Here is a 20,745-nt window from a genome sequence, read left to right as displayed (position 1 = left end):
TTATTTTGCTCAAATTATTTTCTCTTCAAATACACTGATACTAAAAGAACAGATATGAGAGATTTTAAGACTATCAAATGAGAGTCCCTTTTTTCCATTAATGCTAGAAAAATACACTGCAAATTAAAAACTTAAAGCTAATTTTTATTTCCCAAACCCAAGGACATAGAGGTTTTTTTCGGATCAGTTTTTATGTGTCCCTCTGCATTAATTGGGTACTCTTTATGGCCTTAAAAGGGAGAATCAAATTCTCAGAGGCTCCTATTAGTAAAGGCTGATATTAAAGCATGGATAACATCAGCACAAAGGTGAACTAAAGACATTTATTATTTATTCATCAGTCATAACTGTTTTTCATAAAAGCCCCCTACTCTTTTTATTCCTTCCAACAGTGCTTTCTTATATGCTTTATGAGAACCATCCATAGGAATAATGTTTCACTGAGAAAGATTTTAACCACTCCATCAAAGATAGAAGACCTTGCCTTCACCTGTAATTTCCACAGTGTTTAATTGGAAAATAATCTGAACTCTGATTAACGAGTAGCCTAACAGGCTGTTGCTACTCTCTATGCTTCACGCATCAGTCGGGTTTGTCTATGCTTTGATTGACATACACATAACTGGATGGAAAACTGATCACTTATTTGGCTGGTGTGATAGAGATGGATTCTGCAGCTATGAGTTACATCTGGAAAAGTACTTCTCTAAAGAAATATGTCTCAGAGTCTAATTACATCTATTTCCTGCTTCTACATAGGCTTTGTTTTTCCTAAACCCACATTATACACATAAGTCAGGTACTGAGTAAAACTACCTTTAGGGTTTGAAACCTTTATGTGGACTTTGAATTTCAGGCAGAAATTAAAGTGTAGGGACATAATCACTGAACCCTTTGAAAGGGTAGATTTTACTCTTCCTCCTTGACAAACATGGGTAGTACTTTACCAAGGACCAAAAAAATGCTAGCAAATTGCTGTGGAGGATCCATTTACATAATGCATCTGTTAACAAGAGAATGAGTGAGAGCATTCGTGACAGTGCGAGCATGGTGTTCTCTCCCTCCTGTCAATTATCCTTGAGTCACCCTGCAGTTTAAGCTTTAGGTCAATAAAATGAATTTCAAAGCAAAAGCCTTCAGCACCCCGAAGAAATTAACTCTGTGTGGCTGCTTCAAAAAACAAGTAATGAATTTTCCATTGCTTTTACCTTATGCAATAATATTTTTTTCCAGAAGGGTCCCTTATTCACATTTCATTTCATTTGTTGACAAGAATTCATTTCTACAAACAAATACTTCCCTCTCTAAATATAATAAAATTGGGAATTTAAATTGTAATTTTTTAAGTAAAGGACATATGTAATGAATCCCTATCAAATATTTGCAAGTAACTGTTTTGTGTTGAACATCACAATATTTTGTATATTTCTTTCCAGTTTCCTATGCCATGCAATATGCTGTCTTCCCACGCTGGAAGATAGTTAATTTTGCACTGAGGGGAATCAGTGCAAACTGAGTCTTCAGTAGATGGGAACAATCTGAAACCATCTTGTTTTCTTCCTTTAACAAATTCGCTTTTTTGTCCTCTCATAAAACAGTGTATAAACCAATCACTTCCATTTTTCTTTCACTTAAAGTAGGATCAGCAAAGTTTCTTTTTTTTTTTTTTTGCTTTTAATTTTAGAACAATTTTAGATTTACAGAAAAATTATGGAGTACAGAGAGTTCCCATATACACTATACCCAGTTTTTCTTGTTATTAACATATTACATTATATGGTAGATTTATTATAATTAATGGACAACTATTGCCACGTTATTATTAAAGTTGAAACTTCATTTGGATTTCTTTAATTTGTATATAAGGTCCTATTTCCGTTCCAGGATCCCATCTGGGGTACCACATTGCATTTAGGCATTTAGTCATGTCTCTCTGGGCTTCTCTGAGATATGATAGTTCCTCAGATTGTCCTTGTTTTTGGTGACCTTGAGAATTTTGAAAACTATCAATTAGATATTTTATTTATATAATGTTCCTCAATTGGGGTTTATCTGATGTTTTCTTAAGATTAGTCTGGGGTTACAGCTTTTCAGAAGGAAGGTCACAGAGGTAAACTGTGATTTTCATCACATAGTATCATGGCTACAATATACTATTAATATCAGCATGACATCATTGTTGGTACTGACCTTGATCACTTGACTGAAGTAGTGTTTGCACTCTGAAGTTACTCTTTTTTCCCTCTTTCTCTGTACTATGATTTTTGGGAGAAAGTCATCATGTGCAGCCCATACTTAAAGAGTGGAGAATAACACTATGTTAATTGAGGATGTAATATTTACATAAATTATTTAAAATTCTTCTACATGGGAGATTTGTCTTACTTCCTCCATTTAGTTAGTTAGTTATTCAATATGTATATTGAACTTGTGGATATCTATGTATTTTGGATTCTAATCCAATATTTATGTGTATATTTATGTATTTGCTTGAATTTTTTCAGTTTTGGCCATTTGAAGCTCTACCAAATGTCTTTTTGAAAATGACTCTGGCTCTTATGTCCCTTTGATATATACAAATCATTACCGGTTACTTTTTTATTTTTTAGTACTCAATTACTTTCTGGAACTATACGATCCTCCCCCCTAATCTTCTATTTTGCCTGACCAAGTCCTAGAATCAGCTATTTCTCTAAGGAGCCTTGGTTCCTTTGACTGGGAAATGGTATTAGAAACCAAGAGCTGGGTGCTAGATGTGCTCATTGCTGCTCAGGTATCATTGCTCCTATGTTCTCTCGACTGATAGAATAAGAGAATATATGTGTATCCCTAGTCTGGGCATATACACATATCTATCACCATTTCTGTGTGCAACCATCTGTCTCTATATTAAGTTGAACATAGTTCATACTGATATCCCCAGCTCTAATCAGTTACCAGAAAAATCATTCTAACCTCCTCCCAGTGATTAACTATAAACTCCCCCTCCAACATTAAAAAACCTGGCTTCCACCATCTACTGTTAATTTACTTCATTGTTCAATACCAGTATAAATGTATAGTGGTATCAGAATTTTTAATCTATACTTCCATAGTAAAAAATGTTTATCAACTAAAGTGGAGTAAGTATGTACAGTTTCTTTTGCCTATAGTCTTAAAGATTCTACTCATTTCCAAAGTTACTCAGGTCACTACCATCCCCTCTACCCACTTTTAGTGAAATTGTTTCACACGTTTGTAATGTGGTTAGATTATCTTGTCACATTATGCATTCTCTCCTGGGGTTCTCTGACCTCCTAAATGATTTTGTTTTTAATTTGGATACATTAAGGTTCACTCTGTGCTGCAAATTTCTATGAATTTTGACAAGCTTGTGTGTCACAAACCCACTATTATAGTAACCATAATAACTATAGAATAATTTCACTTCCCTAAAAAAGAAAAACTGCCTGTGCTTTATGTATTCAACCTTGGAAACCACTGGAAAGTTTAATGTCTCTATAGTTTCGCCTTTTTCAGAAAGTAATATATTTGGAAATTAAATAGGAATGGAATAAGCTTGGCTCCTTATAGATTCCCATATACATTTAATGAAATGCAAACATTTTCATGATTTGATAGCTCATTCTTTTTGTCATTGAATAGTATTTTATTATATGGATGTCTCAAGGTTTGTTTATCCATTCACCTATTGAAAAACATCCTGATTATTTCCAGTTTTTTTGGCAGGTGTGAATAAAACCACTATAAACCTTCACATGCTCATTTATGTGTAGATATAAGTTTTCAAATTAATTTTATAAATACCTAGCTGTACAAGAGCTGGGTCATAAGACTATGTTTAGCTTTGCAGGACACTCTTTTCAAAGCTGGCTGTAACATTAGTCAGCGATAACTGAGTTCCTATGATTCCACATCCTCACCAGCTGTTAGGATTATCATTTTTTTTATTCTAGCTACTTTTGCCAGATTGGGATATATTTGACATATAACACTGTGTAAGTTTAAAGTGTAAATGCAGTGATTTGATATACATTTATATTGTGAAATGATTAACACAATAAGGTTAGTTCACATATCCATTACCTCACATAGTTACCTTTTTTGTATGTGTAATGAGAACATTTAAGATCTACTCTGTTAGTAATTTTCAAGTGTACAATACAATATTGTTGAGTAATTTAACCATGCTACACATTATGTCACCAGAACTTACTCATCTAGTCATTCTAACTGGTGTATAGTGGTATCACATTTTTATTTTAATTTGCAGTTTCCCTAATGAGAGCATCTTTTCATGTGCTTATTTGCCAACTGTGTATCATCTTTGTTGTCTCTTCAGATCTTTAGCCCAGCAGAGGTTTTTAATTTCAATTAAATACAACTTACCAATTTTTGCTTTTATATTATAGATTATGCTTTTAGATTGTATCTAAAAATTTATCACCAAACCCAAGATCACTTAGATTTTCTCCTATATTTCCTTCTAGAAGTTTCATAGTTTTCTGTTTTATATTTGTGTATGATCCAGTCTCAGAGGATGAGATGGTTGGATGGCATCACCGACTCAATGGACATGAGTTTGAGTAAACTCTGGGAGTTGGTGATGGACAGGGAGGCCTGGTGTGCTGCAGTCCATGTGATCGCAAAGAGACACGACTGAGTGACTGAACTGAACTGAGCCTACATTAAGCCTTTTGAATGTTGCTGTTGTATGCTCAGTGGCTAAGTCCTGTCCAGCTCTCTGCGACCCCATGGACTGTAGCCCGCAAGGCTCCTGAGAAACTGAACTGAACTAATGATCCAATTTGATTTAATTTTTGTGAAAGTTATTGGGTCAGTGAGTAGATGATTTCTTTTGTTATCATCATCATAATTGTGCATATGGGTACCCAGTTATTCCATCACCATTTGTTAAAAAAAAAAAAAAAACTATACTGTCTTCATTGAATTGCTTTAAACCCTTTGTCAAAGATCGATGGACTACATTGGTATGGGTCTATTTCTGGGATCTCTATTATGTTCCATTCATCTATCTGTTTATTATAATATTTTGCCAATACCACGCTCTCTTCATTACTGTAGCTTTAGAGTAAATCTTGAAGTTAGTGTGAGTCTTCCAGTTGTTCTTCTTAATCAGTATTGTGTCAGCTATTCTAGGTCTTCTGTATTCTATATAAACTTCAGAAACAAATTATCAGTATCTACAAAATGGCTTTGGGGGATCTTGATGGGGACTGTATTGAATCTATAGATCAATTTGAGAAGTGACATCTTAATAATATGCTGTCTTCTAGTCCATGAACGTGGAATATTTCTCAGTTCAGTCACTCATTCATGTCCGACTCTTTGCGACCCCATGGACTGCAGCACGCCAGGCCTCCCTATCCATTGCCAGTTTACTCAAACTCATGTCCATTGAGTCGGTGATGCCATCCAACCATCTCATCCTCTGTTGTCCCTTTCTCCTGCCCTCAATCTTTCCCAACATCAGGGTCTTTTCAGATGAGTCAGTTCTTTGCATCAGGTGGCCAAAGTATTGGAGTTTCAGCTTCAGCATCAGTCCTTCCAATGAATATTCAGGACTGATTTCCTTTAGGATGGACTGGTTGGATCTCCTTGCAATCCAAGGGACTCTCAAGAGTCTTCTCCAAGCCACAGTTCAAAAGCATCAATTCTTCGGTGCTCAGCTTTCTTTATAGTCCAACTCTCACATCCATACATGACTACTGGAAAAACCATAGCTTTGACTAGACGAACCTTTGTTGGCAAAGTAATGTCTCTGCTTTTTAATATGTTGTCTAGGTTGGTCATAACTTTTCTCCCAAGGAGCAAGTGTCTTTTAAATTCGTGGCTGCAGTCACCATCTGCCGTAATTTTGGAGCCCCCCAAAAATAAAATCTGTCACTGTTTCCACTGTTTCTCCATCTATTTGCCATGAAGTGATGGGACCAGATGCCATGATCTTAGTTTTCTGAATGTTGGGATGTAATTATCTCTCCCTTTATTTAAATCATTTTCATTTATTTAATTAGAGTTTTATAGTTTTCTACATCTACAACTTACATAACTTTTTTCAGATTTATGCCTAGTTATTCCATCTTTTCCTAGTTTGTATTATTTCTTTTCTTCTTGCTTTAGGTCTAAATTGTTCTTCTTTCTCAGTTTCCTAAAGGTATATGCTTATTTGGGCTTCTCTGGTGGCTCAGGTGGTAAAGAATGAGGGAGACCTGGGTTTGATCCCTGGGTTGGGAAGATCCACTGAAGAAGGGAACAGCTACCCACTCCAGTATTCTAGCCTGGAGAATTCCATGGACAGAGAAGCCTGGCGAGCTACAGTCATATTTAGATGATTGATTTTTAGCATTTTATTCTTTTCTAATATGTGCTTTTAATGCTATAAATTTCCCACTAAGTATTGCTTTTGCTATATCTCACAAATTTTGATAAGTTATATTTTTATTTCCATTTAGTTCAAAATAATTTTTCATTTCTCTTGAGTCTTCTTTAACCTCTGTGGTATTGAGATGTATGTTGTTTAATTTCATAATACTGGAGGATTTTCCAGTATCTTTTTGTTATTTTCCAATATTTTTGTTATTGATTTCTATTTCAATCCCATTGTAGTCTGAATAACTCAGAATATGATACCAATTCTTTTAAATTTGTTAATGTGTGTTTTATGGCCCCAAATCTGTTGTTTTACTGAGTTCCATGTGAGCTTTAGAAGAATGCATTTTCTGCTTTTGTTGGAAGTATTTCATAAATGCCAGTTAGATCAACTTGATCAATCTCTCCTTATCTATTTTCTGACTGCTTGAGCTATCAATGACTTATGGAGGCAGATGTCAAAGTCTCCAACTACAATATTGGATTTCTCTATTTCTTCTTTCAGTTCTGCCAGTTTTTGCCTCATATATTTGACACGCTCCTATTAGGTGAACAGACATTTAGTATTCCTGTGTCTTAGAGAATTTATTCCTTTATCATTAGATAGCGCCCTTTTTTATCCTTTATAATTTTCTTATACTGAAGTCTGCTTTATGTAAAAATAATGTAGCTACTTAATCTTTTTCTGTTAGTGTTCACATAGTATATCTTTCCCCATCCCTTTGCCTTTAAATTATCTGGGTCTTCATTTTTAAAGTGGATTTCGTACAGACAACATAGTGTTGAATCTTTTTTTCTAATCCACTCTGCAAATCTGTTGTTCTTTATTTTATTTTTTAAAGCCTTTAATTTCTAATATGTAATATGAAAGTTTTACAGGTTCACGTGGAAAATATACAAGATCACCACTGAGGGTGCAGAGAACCTAAACAGCTCACTCTCTTTTAGCTGGTATATAAACTGACACTCACTCACTGTGACAGCTGTTGTTATACGATGTTTTACAGTTTTAGATATTTAAGTTTTTTTGAAGTATAATTTTAAATTATGTAAAATATTTACATAGTTCCAAGTCAAACTAGGAAAAAGTCACTGAATTCTCGTTTCTTTTCCTGGTCTATTAATCCTTCCCCCCTACTCTCTGCATAAGCAAAATTTTATTGTTTTTTGTTGTATATTTACATGGCATGTATTTTGAAATTTTAATAAAATACATACATGTGTATATGTACATATACAACATCCTTTTTCTTATATACATAGTATCAGTCTATAAATAGTATTCAGTACTTTTTTCACTTAAAATGTATTCTAGAGTCATCTATCAAGATATAGACATCTATCTCATTATTCTTTAAAGATGCATACTACTGCTTTGAGTGAGTGTATAATAGACTATTTAACCAGTTCCTTATTGATAGATCTTTAATGCCACAACTAATAGCCTTGCTTATAGTATATTTTGTATATTTGCCAGAATCTACAGATGTGATCCAAAAATCAAAGGCTAATATCAATATGTAGATAAATATTTTTAAATTATCCTACATAAGAATGCATCATTTTAAGTTACTGTAAATGAATGAGAGCATTTGTTTTCTAAGAACTGTCTCTATGGAGCATTTTCTCAATCTTTTAGATTTTACCAGTTGTATGTTAAACATGGTATTTCACTACAGGTTGACAATGTCTGTCTTTTAATTGATTGTATTTATAACTTTCATATTTAAAGTGATTATTGATATAGTTGGGTTAATATCTATTGTATAATTGCTTTTATTGATTTCCTCTTTTTTTTGGTTCATCTTTTTTTTTCTGCCTTTTCTGGTTTTATTATTTCTTGTGATTGTATTTTATCTCCACTCTTAACATATCAATTATACTTACTTGTTTAAATGTTAGCAGTTTTTCTAGAGTTTGCAATATATATTTTTAACTGATATAAACCCACCTTCAAATAACACTATAATGCTTCAGTTGTAGTATAGGTACACTGTAACTGAGAATTCCCAATTCTTCCTTCACATCACTCCTTATGATATTGCTGTCATTCAGTTCACCTATCCAGTTACTAGTAGTAATTTATGCAACGTCATATTTTAGTTCCATAAAGAATTGAAAATTATAACATTTTATTTTCCTTCATTTATTCCTTCTATGAAATATTTCCTTTCTTTATTTTGATCCGAGTTTCTGATTTACATAATTTCCCTTCTCCCTGAAGAACTTGTTAAAATATTTCTTGCAAGGCACTCAGCTGATGATGAATTTTTATAAGAGAAGAGCATAATTCTTGGTTTTCTTACTTGACATGTTTATTCTGCTCTGTTCTCTCTTCCCCTTTTGGTTTTCTTATTACACGTATGTTATACTTTTTGAAATTGTCGCACAGTTTTTGGATATTCTGTTTTCACTAGGGAAGTGTCTATGGACCTGTCTTCAAGTTCATTGATTCTCTACTCAGCCTTGACAAAGACATTTAATTTCCATTAGAGTGCATGGTTTCTGACAAGATGCATACTGTAATTCTTATCCTTGTTTCTCTGTAGATAAAATATTTTTCCCCTGTGGTTTCTTTCAAATTTTCTTTGTCTTGGTTTTCTGCAGTTTAAATATAGTATAAATAGATATGGTATTTTGGGTATTCGTTTGCTTAATGTTCTCTGAGCTTCCTGGATCTGTGGTTTGGTTTAATTTTTTTCTAGTATTTTTGTTCTTTCCAAGCATTTCTATCTCTCTGCTTACATTACCCATGTTCCTGCATGTTATCTACTCTTTTCATTAAACCTTTACAGTATCATAATTATTTTAAATTCCCTGTTTGATAGTTCCAACATTTCTGTCATTTCTGAATGTAGTTCTGATACTTGCCTAGTCTTTTCAGAACATTTTCTTTTTTTGCCTTTTAGAATGCCTTTTTAATTTTTTTGTTGAAAGCAGGACATGATTTACCAAGTAATAGAAACTGAGGGAAATAGGCCTTTAGTATGATATTTTATGCTCATCTGTTTAGGAGTTGCACTGTGTTTAATGTTTCCTGCAGCAGTAGAGGCCAGAGGTTTCAAATTCCTCTTGTGTCCTTGTCTTTGTCTCTCCTCTAGACTTTACTTCCCTAAATACTCCTTCTCAGAATCTGTCTTATAGCTCATTTGGGTGACTCACTGCTGTTACACTGGATTCCTGTTTGGTGTGGTGATAGGGGTGGGTGAGGGAAAGCATGCTATAACCTTATGATTAAATCTCAGTCTTTTATTGGACCTGTGTCCCTAGGTTGTGATCTCCACAGGTGTTCCTTAGTTTGCCCTCCTTGGGTGAGACAGAAAGGCTAAAGATACCTTGAATGAGAGAATTTCTGTTCCTCATGCATTTTTCTCGGCATTTAACACTGGTGATATTTTTGGAGGTAAATTCCATGAAAGTGTTGGAGGTCCCCAAAGACTCTAGGATTTACCTATGCTCAGGCTAGCCCATACTCAAGCTGAAGCACTTAATGAAGATAACTATGCGAGTGTTCCTACTAGTTAATGATCCAGTGGCTTCTGATCCAGGTGAGCAAATCTTGATGGTGACTTTCTGCACTCACCGGTCCCCCCAGATTTTGGAATGGCAGTTTGCTGTGTGGCCTTGTTTTCTAATGCATCCTTTAAAAATAATTGACTTTTAGTTCGCTCAGCTGAAAGGGTAAGAGTTATAAGGACAGAAATGACAGCTTCCAAGATCTTTACATTTGGGGCCCAAAACTGGAATTCCTTGCAGAGTTTTTCTGTAAAGGGCCATATAATAAATATTTTCAGCTTTGCAGGCCATATGGTCACTGTTGTAACTAATCACCTCTTTTGTTGCAGCATCAAAGCAACCAGAGACAATATGTAAATGAATGAGTTTAGTGATAGCAGTGTTCCACAAAAACTTAATTTACCAAAACAAGAAATTGGATGGATTTGTCCTGCAGGCCATAGTTTGCTGACTCCTATTTAAAGAATACATGGAAAATCCTCAATGCTGGAATTAGTTGACTGTCTAATTTGTTGAGCAGATCAATAAGTGAATGATTCTGTCTGCATGTTAAAATGTCTTCAAGATATTTGATGATGCCAATCATGTGCTTCTCTGTTAAAAGTGTCAATTAGCAGAATTTTAATAACCTATGCACTCCGGCTGTTGGAGCCTTAATCATTGGAGTTACTATGTATCAGTATCCGAAGTTCAGATGAAAAGGGGAAAAAGTCACTTAGTTTGCTCTTGAAATTTCTTTTATTCTCTGCTGCTGCTAAGTCGCTTCAGTCATGTCTGACTCTGTGCGACCCCATAGACGGCAGCCCACCAGGCTCCCCCGTCCCTGGGATTCTCCAGGCAAGAACACTGGAGTGGGTTGCCATTTCCTTCTCCAATGCATGAAAGTGAAAAGTGAAAGTGAAGTCGCTCAGTCATGTCCGACTCTTAGCGACCCCATGGACTGCAGCCCACCAGGCTCCTCTGTCCATGGGATTTTCCAGGCAAGAGTGCTGGAATGGGGTGCCATTGCCTTCTCCATTTTATTCTCTACCTGGCAAAAAAAAATAATAATATTTGAATCTAAATAATACAAGGCAAACAATGAGCTATTTCCACTTAATTACCATTTGAAAATGATAATTTTCCAATCTCTTCAGTAAGAAATGTATTATAATAAAATCTAAAGCACCTAGGATTAAAGAAACTGTATTCCTCAAGAAATTATCATCTTAAAAAAAATAAGAGGTCTTCACAGGGTTAAAGAGTTAAAGGTTCACAGGATAAGAGAAAAACAGTACTACCTAGCCTCACAAATTTAAACTATTTGAAGAGGAAGAGTTATGTGAATGAAAAGCATATAAATTTTAGCAGAACAAAGTAATATAATAGGTTTAAAGAATGGGATTTAAAGAATAGGTTTTAAAAAACAGGGTAATCCCAATTTAGGATTTTTATTACCTAAGATAAAATACTCTAATAGCTATGGTAAAAATATAGTATTTTGGGAAATCATTCATAGAATAAATATTCTAAAAACCTGTAAGATGAAGATGCTTCCCTGTGAAAATATATAAACCATTATCCCCAAACATTTCCCTTTCTGAATCTACAAAATTTTCCTCATATTGAAAATCTGGAAAAGACAGAACCTCAGGTGAGTAGTATTTAACTAAAATATTTTATGTATGTGATGAATTTGGTCTCTGCCAACTTCTTAGACATGGATGCCACTTTGATTTATCGTTCTCTGGCTTCTGGCAGCTAATCTATCTTTCTTGAAATGGCCTAAGTCCTCTCTTACTCATTCATTACCTCAACAATTAGTGCAAGTTGCTAACATATGTAAAGGCAGGTAAGGAGTGTAAATCAGCAAATGAATATCCACTGTCTGTCTCATTGAAACTAGGTGGTTCACTTCAATGACTACTCTTACTTTTTGTCCAAGTTGGTATAAAAGAGAGAGGCTTAAAGGATGACAGTAACTGAGTTTCAAAAGTCAACTTCTGGAAAGCCCAATTAAGATATTTTGTTCAAGATCAATGGCTTCTCATTTAAATTTTCTTTTAATTTGGCTGTGTCAGGTCTTAGGTGAGGCACATGGGATCTTCCAGCTTTGTCGCAGCATGTGGGATCTTTAGTTTTGGCATGTGAACTCTTAGTTGAGGCATGTGGAAACTAGTTCCCTGACCAGGGATCAAAGCCTGGTCCCCAGCATTGGAAGTTCAGCCTTACCCACTGGACTACCAGGGAAATCCCAGTTTTTCATTTAAATTTTAAAATGTTTAGTCTTGTGTATTCTTGTTAATTCCTGTATCCAATAATTCCTGTACCAACTCAATGGACAAGAATTTGAGTAGACTCCAGGAGGTAGTGGAGGACAGAGGAGGCTGACACGCTGTAGTCCATGGGATCACAAAGAGTCAGACTTGATTTAGCGACTAAACAACACTCTTGTTAAGAATAATATTTATTTACATTGTCTTTTTATGATTTAAATGGGTTGTACTTTTCCATTACATGCTTTAATTATTCATTGCTGGTATGTAGGTAAGTCTTCTAATGTTTATTCAGAATTACCTTATCAGTATTAAACTTTTATGTTAATTATATTTGGTTTTCTCAATAGACAATCATTATCAGTATCAGCAGAGCAGGAACTGGATGCTGAAAGTGACAGGAGAAGAAGTAAGAGATGTTAGGTCCATAGCAGTCATGTTTTGATAAGTGATTCCATCACCCTGGCCACAGTTGACTGGACCATGTATAGGTACTTGTTCCAAGAGTCACTTACTCTCTTTTCCCTGGAATTTAGAATTAGGATTTACAAAAATGCAAAATATTCTCTGCAGGTGCGTACAACTATAATATGTAAAGCAAAAAAAGCTTTGAGGCAGTCATATAAAAAGAATATTGTGCATAGTAGAAACATCTATCCAGATCCTCAAAGAGAAGAAAGGACAAATAGAGAATTTGGGCTGCTTTCCAGATCCTTCCTCAAACTGGCTGCATTCCTGCCCTTGAGTTTCATGCGACAGCTCTGTATCCTTTGTAACACATGCCTCTCTTTTGCAAAAGCTAGTTTGATTTGCTTTCTGTTACTTGTGACCAAACAACCTAAGATAATGTGTCTTACCATTATCACAGCACCTTTACCAAATTCGACTGTAATTATTTACCTCCCCATTGAGATTCTCAAAGTAAGTGGCTAAAATGTGTTTTTTTTCATATCCCCAGCACTGAGTCAGCACTCAATAAATATCTGCAAAGTGATGAAAGAGAAAAGCTTGACTGGGTGGGAGACACAGCATGATGAAGCCTGCTATAACAGCTTTTCCTCCTCATATGGAAATGTCTCTTCATGGACTATTTTTTTAAGCCCTTAGAAGAGCTTTTCACAAATTGCATTCAGTGGCTACCCACTGGCTCAAGATGGGAATAAGTGTTCAGTGCAGAATGATTCCACAGTAGTTATGTATGGAAAATACTGTATTATGCAGAGTTAGCAACTTTCTTTACTGTAGTAATTCTCAGAGCCTTTAAAATGATACAGGTTTACTGCAATCTTTCAGAAGGTGATAAAACAATCAGGGTTTCCATACTCTTTGACCATGAGGTCCTTTACCACAAAATTTCACAGATAACAGCAATAACAACAGAAAACCTGACTTAAAAACATACAAAGGACTAGAATAAACATTTCTCCCAAGAGGACATATAAAAAACCAACAAGCATATAAAAAGATGCTCAGCATCATTAATAATTAGTTGAATGCCAATTAAAACCACAAGGAAATACCACTTCACAACCATTGGGATGGTTACTATTTAAAAAACAGTAAATAACAAATACTGATAAGGATGTAGAGGAAGTGGTAGGATCATTGGTAGGAATGCAAAATGGTACAGTCATTATGGAAAACAGATGTGCAGTTTATCAAAAAATTAAAAATAAAAGTACAATATATCCAGAAATTCCACTTCTGAGTATATATCCAAAATAATTGAAAGCAGAGTTTCAAAAAGATATTTGTATAGTCCTGTTCATAGCAGTATTATTCACAGTAGCCAAAAGGTGGGAGCAAGCCAACTGTCCATCTGCGAATGAATGGATAAACAAAATGTCGTATAAACATACAGTAGACTATTATAAAGCCTTAACAAGGAAGGAAATTCTGACATATATTACAGCGTGAATGAAACTTGATGACATTATGCGAAGTGAAATAAGACAGTCACCAAAAAAAAAAAAAAAATACTGTATGAGTCTATTTACATGAGGTATCTAGAATAACCAAATTCATTGTCCTGGTTGTTTAGTTGCTCAGTCATGTCCAACGCTTTGTGATCCCATGGACTGTAGCCCACCAGGCTCCTCTGACCATGGGATTCTCCAGGCAAGAATACTGAAATGGGTTGCCATGCCCTCCTCCAGGGGATCTTTCCAACCCAGGGATGGAACTCACGTCTCCTGCATAGGCAGGTAGATTTTTTTTTTTTTTTATTGCTGAGCCAGCAAGGAAACTCAGTCAAAAAATACCATGGTGGTTGTCAGGCCCTGGGAGGAGACAGGAATGGGCAGTTGTATTTTAATGAACATAGAGTTCCGGTTTTATAAGATGAGTTCTGGAGATTGGTTGCACAGCAATGTAAATTTACTTGACACCAATGAACTGTTAAAATGGTTAACATAGTAAATTTTATGTGTATTTTACCACAGTGAAAAATTTTTAACTCCACAGAACAGTATTATCAGTAAAGTAATTAGCCTCCAATTAAAATAAATAAATTTAAATTAAAAAAAATATTTTTAGAAACAATGCCAAAACAATTTCATGATATGTTGCTCCCAAAGGCACGTACATGGGAGCAAAGCCATTCTTATAGGAAGAAATGGTGATGGCTAACTTTCCTTTTCTGTGAAATTTCCAGCATATAATTCTTAAGATAATCAATGTAATGGAACACCCACTCGTTTCCTCTTAATTGAGAGTGGGTGAAAATCACAGTTACATTTTGTTTCCTGATAGGTAACTCCTAATATATTATTATGTTGGTCTCTTCTCTCCATCTTTAAATATATGGTGTCAGGGAATGAAGACATGGAGAGAAGGTTCGGGGCTGGTCAAGAGCAACCGTCTCCTCTACCTAACTCTGCTAATTTAGTAACCACAACGCAGTGTCCCGAGGAGGGGTCTAAGGGCCAGTGTAGATTTCTAAGGATCTAACCATACTGGGTAAAGTTCTAGCTACCAAAGTTTGAGGGTATCTATCTAACCTGAGCAAAATCTTCTGAATCTCCAAAACTTCTCTTTCACTTCTGACCACATATTCTAAGAGACAATAAAAACTCAGTTATAATCGTATTGCTGCCACTTGCAAGCTTCTAAACCATCACATAATCTCTCAGTGGCAGCTGTCATCTTCTCTGAAACCTGGGGCCAGTACCGGAACAACCTGCTTGCATCTACCCTGAAGAGTAATGAATAGAAATGAGTTATAAATATAAAATGATGTATAAATCTTTCAGCACCAGAGACTTGGGATGTTTTAAGTACACAAAGGACAGACTAATAAGACTATCAATCCTGTCTCCAGTGTATAGACATTTGGAAACTGGGATCTCATCCACCCCTGGCTCTAAGAGTCTTCATTAAAAAAAAAAAAAAAAAATCTACCAGTTCTATCAATGTAGAGAAATGTGCCCTTTTGCCTTTCTTGCTGGAGCTCATTTAATGAATTTTCCTGTAAATGCTAAGTCTATGTGAGATGAGGTTACGTTTTATCTGCTATTTAGCTAGACTCATCATGGACAGTTTTCTTAATACAGAGAGTGTTCGGTTCTACGGAGATACTGCTCTGCCAGCATCAGGCTACACTGCAGGCCTCAGATGAGTGAATATTAATGATAACATTGCTTTTATATTATATACTGAAAGAAAAACAACTCATATTGAAAAGGATCAAGAATGACAGTTTAAAACCTTAATGGGGTACTATTTTCAACTATGTTGAGTTTTAATACTGAAAAACTTAGTCTTCATTAAGGGCCCAATACTTGAAATTACATTTCTCTGTGAGTTCTGAAAGTATGATAAAAGTTGGTTATTGATTATTTATTGAAAAAGTGATTATTTTTCTGTTGTTCACATAGCGTGCCACTCTCAACTGTGCCAAATGGCAATTGCAAAACTTTTTCATAACAATCTGTAGGCTTGAAGTGAAAGTGAAAGTTGCTTAGTCGTATCTGACTCTTTGCAACCCCATGGACTATAAAATCCATGGAATTCTCCAGGCCAGAATACTGGAGTGGGGAGCCATTCCCTTCTCCAGGGGATCTTCCCAACCCAAGAATCAAATCCAGGTCTCCCACATTGCAGGTGGATTCTTTACCAGCTGAGCCACCAGGGAGGTCCTGGTGACTTCCCTACCCAAATACCTACCCAAATTTTACTTATAAGGAAGGAACCTATGGAAAAGAAGCATGTGTGCTTATGTGTGACTAACTTAAGGGTCCTTGCATAGAGCCTTCTGGCATAGAGGTAATAGAAAACCATTTAACTAGTTGTCCTGAAACTAAAAGTACCTGCCTAGTCTGTAAGAAGAAATATATATTGACCCAGTCAGCTGAATCATTACCATGCTGATAGAGTACACCAGAAATTTATCTTTAACATCCAACACTCTATTTTTTGAGGATTAAAGGAGAGGAGATACACATCCCTGCAGGTCTAGCCCTGTAGTAAGGTTGCCGGTATCCCTTCCAAATACATCTTCCTCTCGAATTCACATTTGTATGCTGGTCTGGAATCCTAGAGAAAATGTTTCAGCTGTTGAGGAAAATGAGATAGAAATAGAGAGACACTTTTTCTTCTTTTTTCCTTTATGAGCCTGAGAAGCAATGTTCATATAGCCTTATTAAGTATAAAAGAAATAATGAAGTAGATTAGCCACTCTTTTTTTAAGCTATAAATCAGGGTTCAGCAGGAAAAAAAAAAAAACTTTCTAGAAGAAAGCACTGAAATACTCCTTATTTCTATTTTTCTTTCTTCCTCCTTTTCAGAGTCTCCCTCTTCTTTCTGACTAGTTTATTCACCAGCAGATAGGTGCAAAGGTAAATAATATAGACATAACCCTGGCTATAATTGAGGAAAGGACTTCAGAGAAGCCATCGTTTTATAGATAAACTCACTTTTTCTCAGTTACCTGGTGACTTCTCCAAGGCCAGGTTGAGCCACTTCAATTGAGTCAGATCCATGTTGGCACGTTCTCAGAAGCTGACTCAAATCAAAGCCACGACAAAAATTTCAGAATAAAACCATTGTGAAATTTCACTGGGCCACTAGAAGGACAGGTGTTTACTTTGTTGAACATTATCAGAGGCCATTTGGAATGAAATATATCTCCCGTTCTTGCCCCATTTCAGTATTACCATCCAGATAAACGAAGCCTACCTAATCCCCAATAAATCATCAGTGATTCTTCTTCTTTAAAAGGATGAGTCTTCTTATCATTTCAAATCAAAGAGCCTACTAAAAGTATGAGGTACTTTCCTAGGGAATACTAGCAGGTGAACTCTGACCTCAACTGAAAGAAGAGTTTCAGTGATGACTATAAAAATTATTTTCAATTACTTACTGAGAAGAAGCCCTCCATTTGTATTTGTGAGTCATCACTGTCACTTCTGGTTAAGATGTTCTTCTCTCTAGTGATCCTTGACTGGAAGGGGTCAATAGAAACACTTAGACACATACAGTCGCAAGAAACCTTACTTCTGAGCCCATATATATTCTAAAGACTTTTCTGGATAGTTTTGAAGACAAAAATATTTTTTAAAAGGCAAGGATCATCTTCAAAAACCAATTTTCAGATTATAAAGGGTTAATTCCTTCTCTTCTGACCTGATTAAAACTATGGAGGCCCAGCTCCAGCAAGAGACTCACCATCTTCCATTTAGCATGGACCAGCCTTCTATGAGTACAGCTTTAAAATGTTTTCTAGGCTTTATACACTTATCCAGGAAACAGCAATTTGGGTAATAATAATAATGTATCATTCAAAAAAAAAAACCTTTCATCTACTACATTCAAATCTTTGTGGCTTCTCACAGAAATCTGGCTCTTTCCCACATTTTGTGGTCAGGGCAAAATCAGTGTCAACAGTAGCAACATAATCTTTATTTTTCAATGACCTGGGCATAGAGATGGTTCTCTCTAGTTTCAAGGAGGGAAGAATGCCAGGACCACAAGCACTCCCAAGTGAAAGGCTGTGCTTGACACACTTGTCAGAGGAGTTGGATGATATTTCAGGGCACAGATGCCAGGAGTTTTTCTCTTAATTTCATCATACTTTTAAAACCATCTTTCTTTCCACAGGTCCTTTTAATGCCTTTGAAAAGATGCATTGTCCTGAGTCATCCAAGAGGATGAACAGTGTGAGCTTGGAGCTAGACTGAAGACTCTCCGTCCTCTGCCTGGTAAGGGGAAGCGGTTCTCTAAGTGCCTTATATGTTCAACCTTCAGTTAATTCCACTCACCCTCTACCCGCACTGGTAATAAAGACAAATAGCACTGCAGTCTTTGGGTACAGCCTCCATGTTTACTTCTGGTTACAGACAAGGATCTGCTGCTCAGACTCTGGAAACTATGAAAGTCATTTTGGAGAAGAAATTTTGGACTCTACCTCTTTCTTTTTGCCACAGAGGAGGAAAACCGTAGTAGTGGTTAAGAAAGTTGAAACAAGGAGGGGAAGGTACACACAATTCTGAATTCCCCCTTAATCTGACTTTGGCCATTCCATCATGCAGAGTGAATTGCAACTGTTACTCATCAAGTATGGCAGATCTGCCCCATCACTGCCACCACACTCATATCTGCTCAGCTCTTCCCATTTCAGTTCCCTGCCAACTGCCAGCATCTGCCTGTCTTTGGGCTTTCTCTGAACTCAAACTCCTCAGCACTTCTACTCTGCCATAGAAAAATGTGGCCAGAAATGCCAAGAAATAAATGCCTTCCTATAAGAATAACCTTTGACCAGCAACTAACTGAAGTTGGTGCATAAATATCTCAGTGCCCTTGTCCCTCAGATGGGATTATCTCTGAGGTGTTTCCTACTCTGGGTCCCAGAGTCCCCCAGTGAGGTTAAGTTCCAATTGCCCACAGTCATAATAATACAACATTTTATTGTCTGGATTCCATTCTTTTCATTTCCCCGCTCCTCTACTGTGTCTCCTGAGATTATACCCTAAATAAACTACTTGCACTGGAATTTGTGTCTATGGGCTGGCTTCAAAGACATGGTTTTGGCATGTGGACTCTAAAAGCAGAAGATGAGCTGCTTTGTCACATAAGGTTCATATTCATTCAGTCCAATCTCTTTTATATACCTCCACCAATGGCTATTAGCATCTTATGGCAGCTTTTCCCCTTATGATTAAATTTTACTTGATTTCATTTGGATCTAAATGGGGAATTGGCTCCTGCCTCATATGTCAGCATCTGCTTAGTCTCTGCCTTTTGCACAATCACGGATCTCCTTATAATGAACCCTAACCTACTCCTAGATTAACTTCTGTCAACTTCTGAGTCCTCATAGAGGTTTTCTAACACACATACACAGATTATTAGCATTTTTATGCTATAAAATCCTTGACATCCTGTGGACACATATCAGGATGTTTTTAAATTCATAGAATTAAGTATTGGGTTGGCCAAGAAGTTTGTTCAGATTTTTCTGTACCATGTTATGGAAAAACCTGAATAAACTTTTTGGCCAACCCAGTATATTGGATTACAGATGAAAAGAAAGTTACAATGAAATATTATTTGTAACCTGGACTCTAGATAAGAATATATTCTTATGTACATCTAAGCCTAAGGAAATGTGGGCCTTATCATTTCTCTTCATTTCCCTCATAAAGCTTTGGGACTTATTAAACCATGGTTTCACACAGTTGCTGACTTTCAGGAGTCTTCAGGCTCACCCGTGCCAAGATCGGAGGACTGTAAAGACTTTGTGCCTCCAGGAGAGAAGTTCTGCTTTACCCATGTTGCTCCTGGTTAAATGTCTCACCTCTGCCTTTTTTTCCCACTTGTAGGCAGACCCACTTATTAGTCCCACCTCTGTGGATTGCTCAGTCAACTGAGTAACTTTCTTCTCTTAAGTGTAATTGTTGCCTGCTTTAAATCCCTACTTGGTCCTTGTGGCTTCATATCTTTCAATATTTTGTCAGTATGCTGCTGCTGCTGCTGCTACTAAGTTGCTTCAGTCGTGTCTGACTCTGTGCGACCCCATAGATGGAAGCCCACCAGGCTCCCCCGTCCCTGGGATTCTCAAGGCAAGAACACTGGAGTGGGTTGCCACTTCCTTCTCCAACGCATGAAAGCGAAAAGTGAAAGTGAAGTCGCTCAGTCGTGTCCAACTCTTAGCGACCCCATGGACTGCAGCCTACCAGGCTCCTCTGTCCATGGGATTTTCCAGGCAAAAGTACTGGAGTGGGGTGCCATTAGACTTCCTCATTGTATCTCTAGCTTCCCTGACTTAGGCCCTCTTGGTTAGGAAGAGAGATACCATTTGAAATATCTGTAACTTTCTTTAAAATACTTCAGCATAGACTGCTTGATACAAATGTATCACTTTTAATCTAGCCTTAGGAGCAATCAATGATCCTAATCAAGGATCTATATCCTAGGAAATATGAGGTAACAGTGACTATGAAAAGCCATTCCAGGGATGGCTAATACAAATGACTTTGCTGAAAGTTTTGCTGCTTAGCATAATTAATGGTAGAACTATATTTTCTTCAGTGAAATTTATAGCTTGCTTATTTGATTAAAGAATGTTAGAAATGGGTTGTCATAGGTA

General features: G+C 36.3%; 1 long non-coding RNA gene across 1 annotated transcript in view; it reads left to right on the top strand.

The window, feature by feature from the left end:
* The window catches only part of LOC147339896 (uncharacterized), a 784,113-nt gene extending 765,755 nt beyond the window's left edge, over nt 1-18,358 (top strand). The window contains exon 11 of the long non-coding RNA XR_015159683.1: nt 18,258-18,358. This is a non-coding gene — a long non-coding RNA (uncharacterized LOC147339896). The remainder of the gene's footprint in view (nt 1-18,257) is intronic.
* Nucleotides 18,359-20,745: the final 2,387 nt, after the last annotated feature.

The sequence above is a fragment of the Bos grunniens genome, chromosome X (assembly GCF_055505025.1).
Source record: "Bos grunniens cultivar Pamir isolate PY7600 chromosome X, Bosgru_T2T1.0, whole genome shotgun sequence".
Lineage (NCBI taxonomy): Eukaryota > Metazoa > Chordata > Mammalia > Artiodactyla > Bovidae > Bos > Bos grunniens.
Note: the sequence above shows the minus strand (reverse complement) of the source record. Positions and strands in the feature narration are given on the sequence as shown.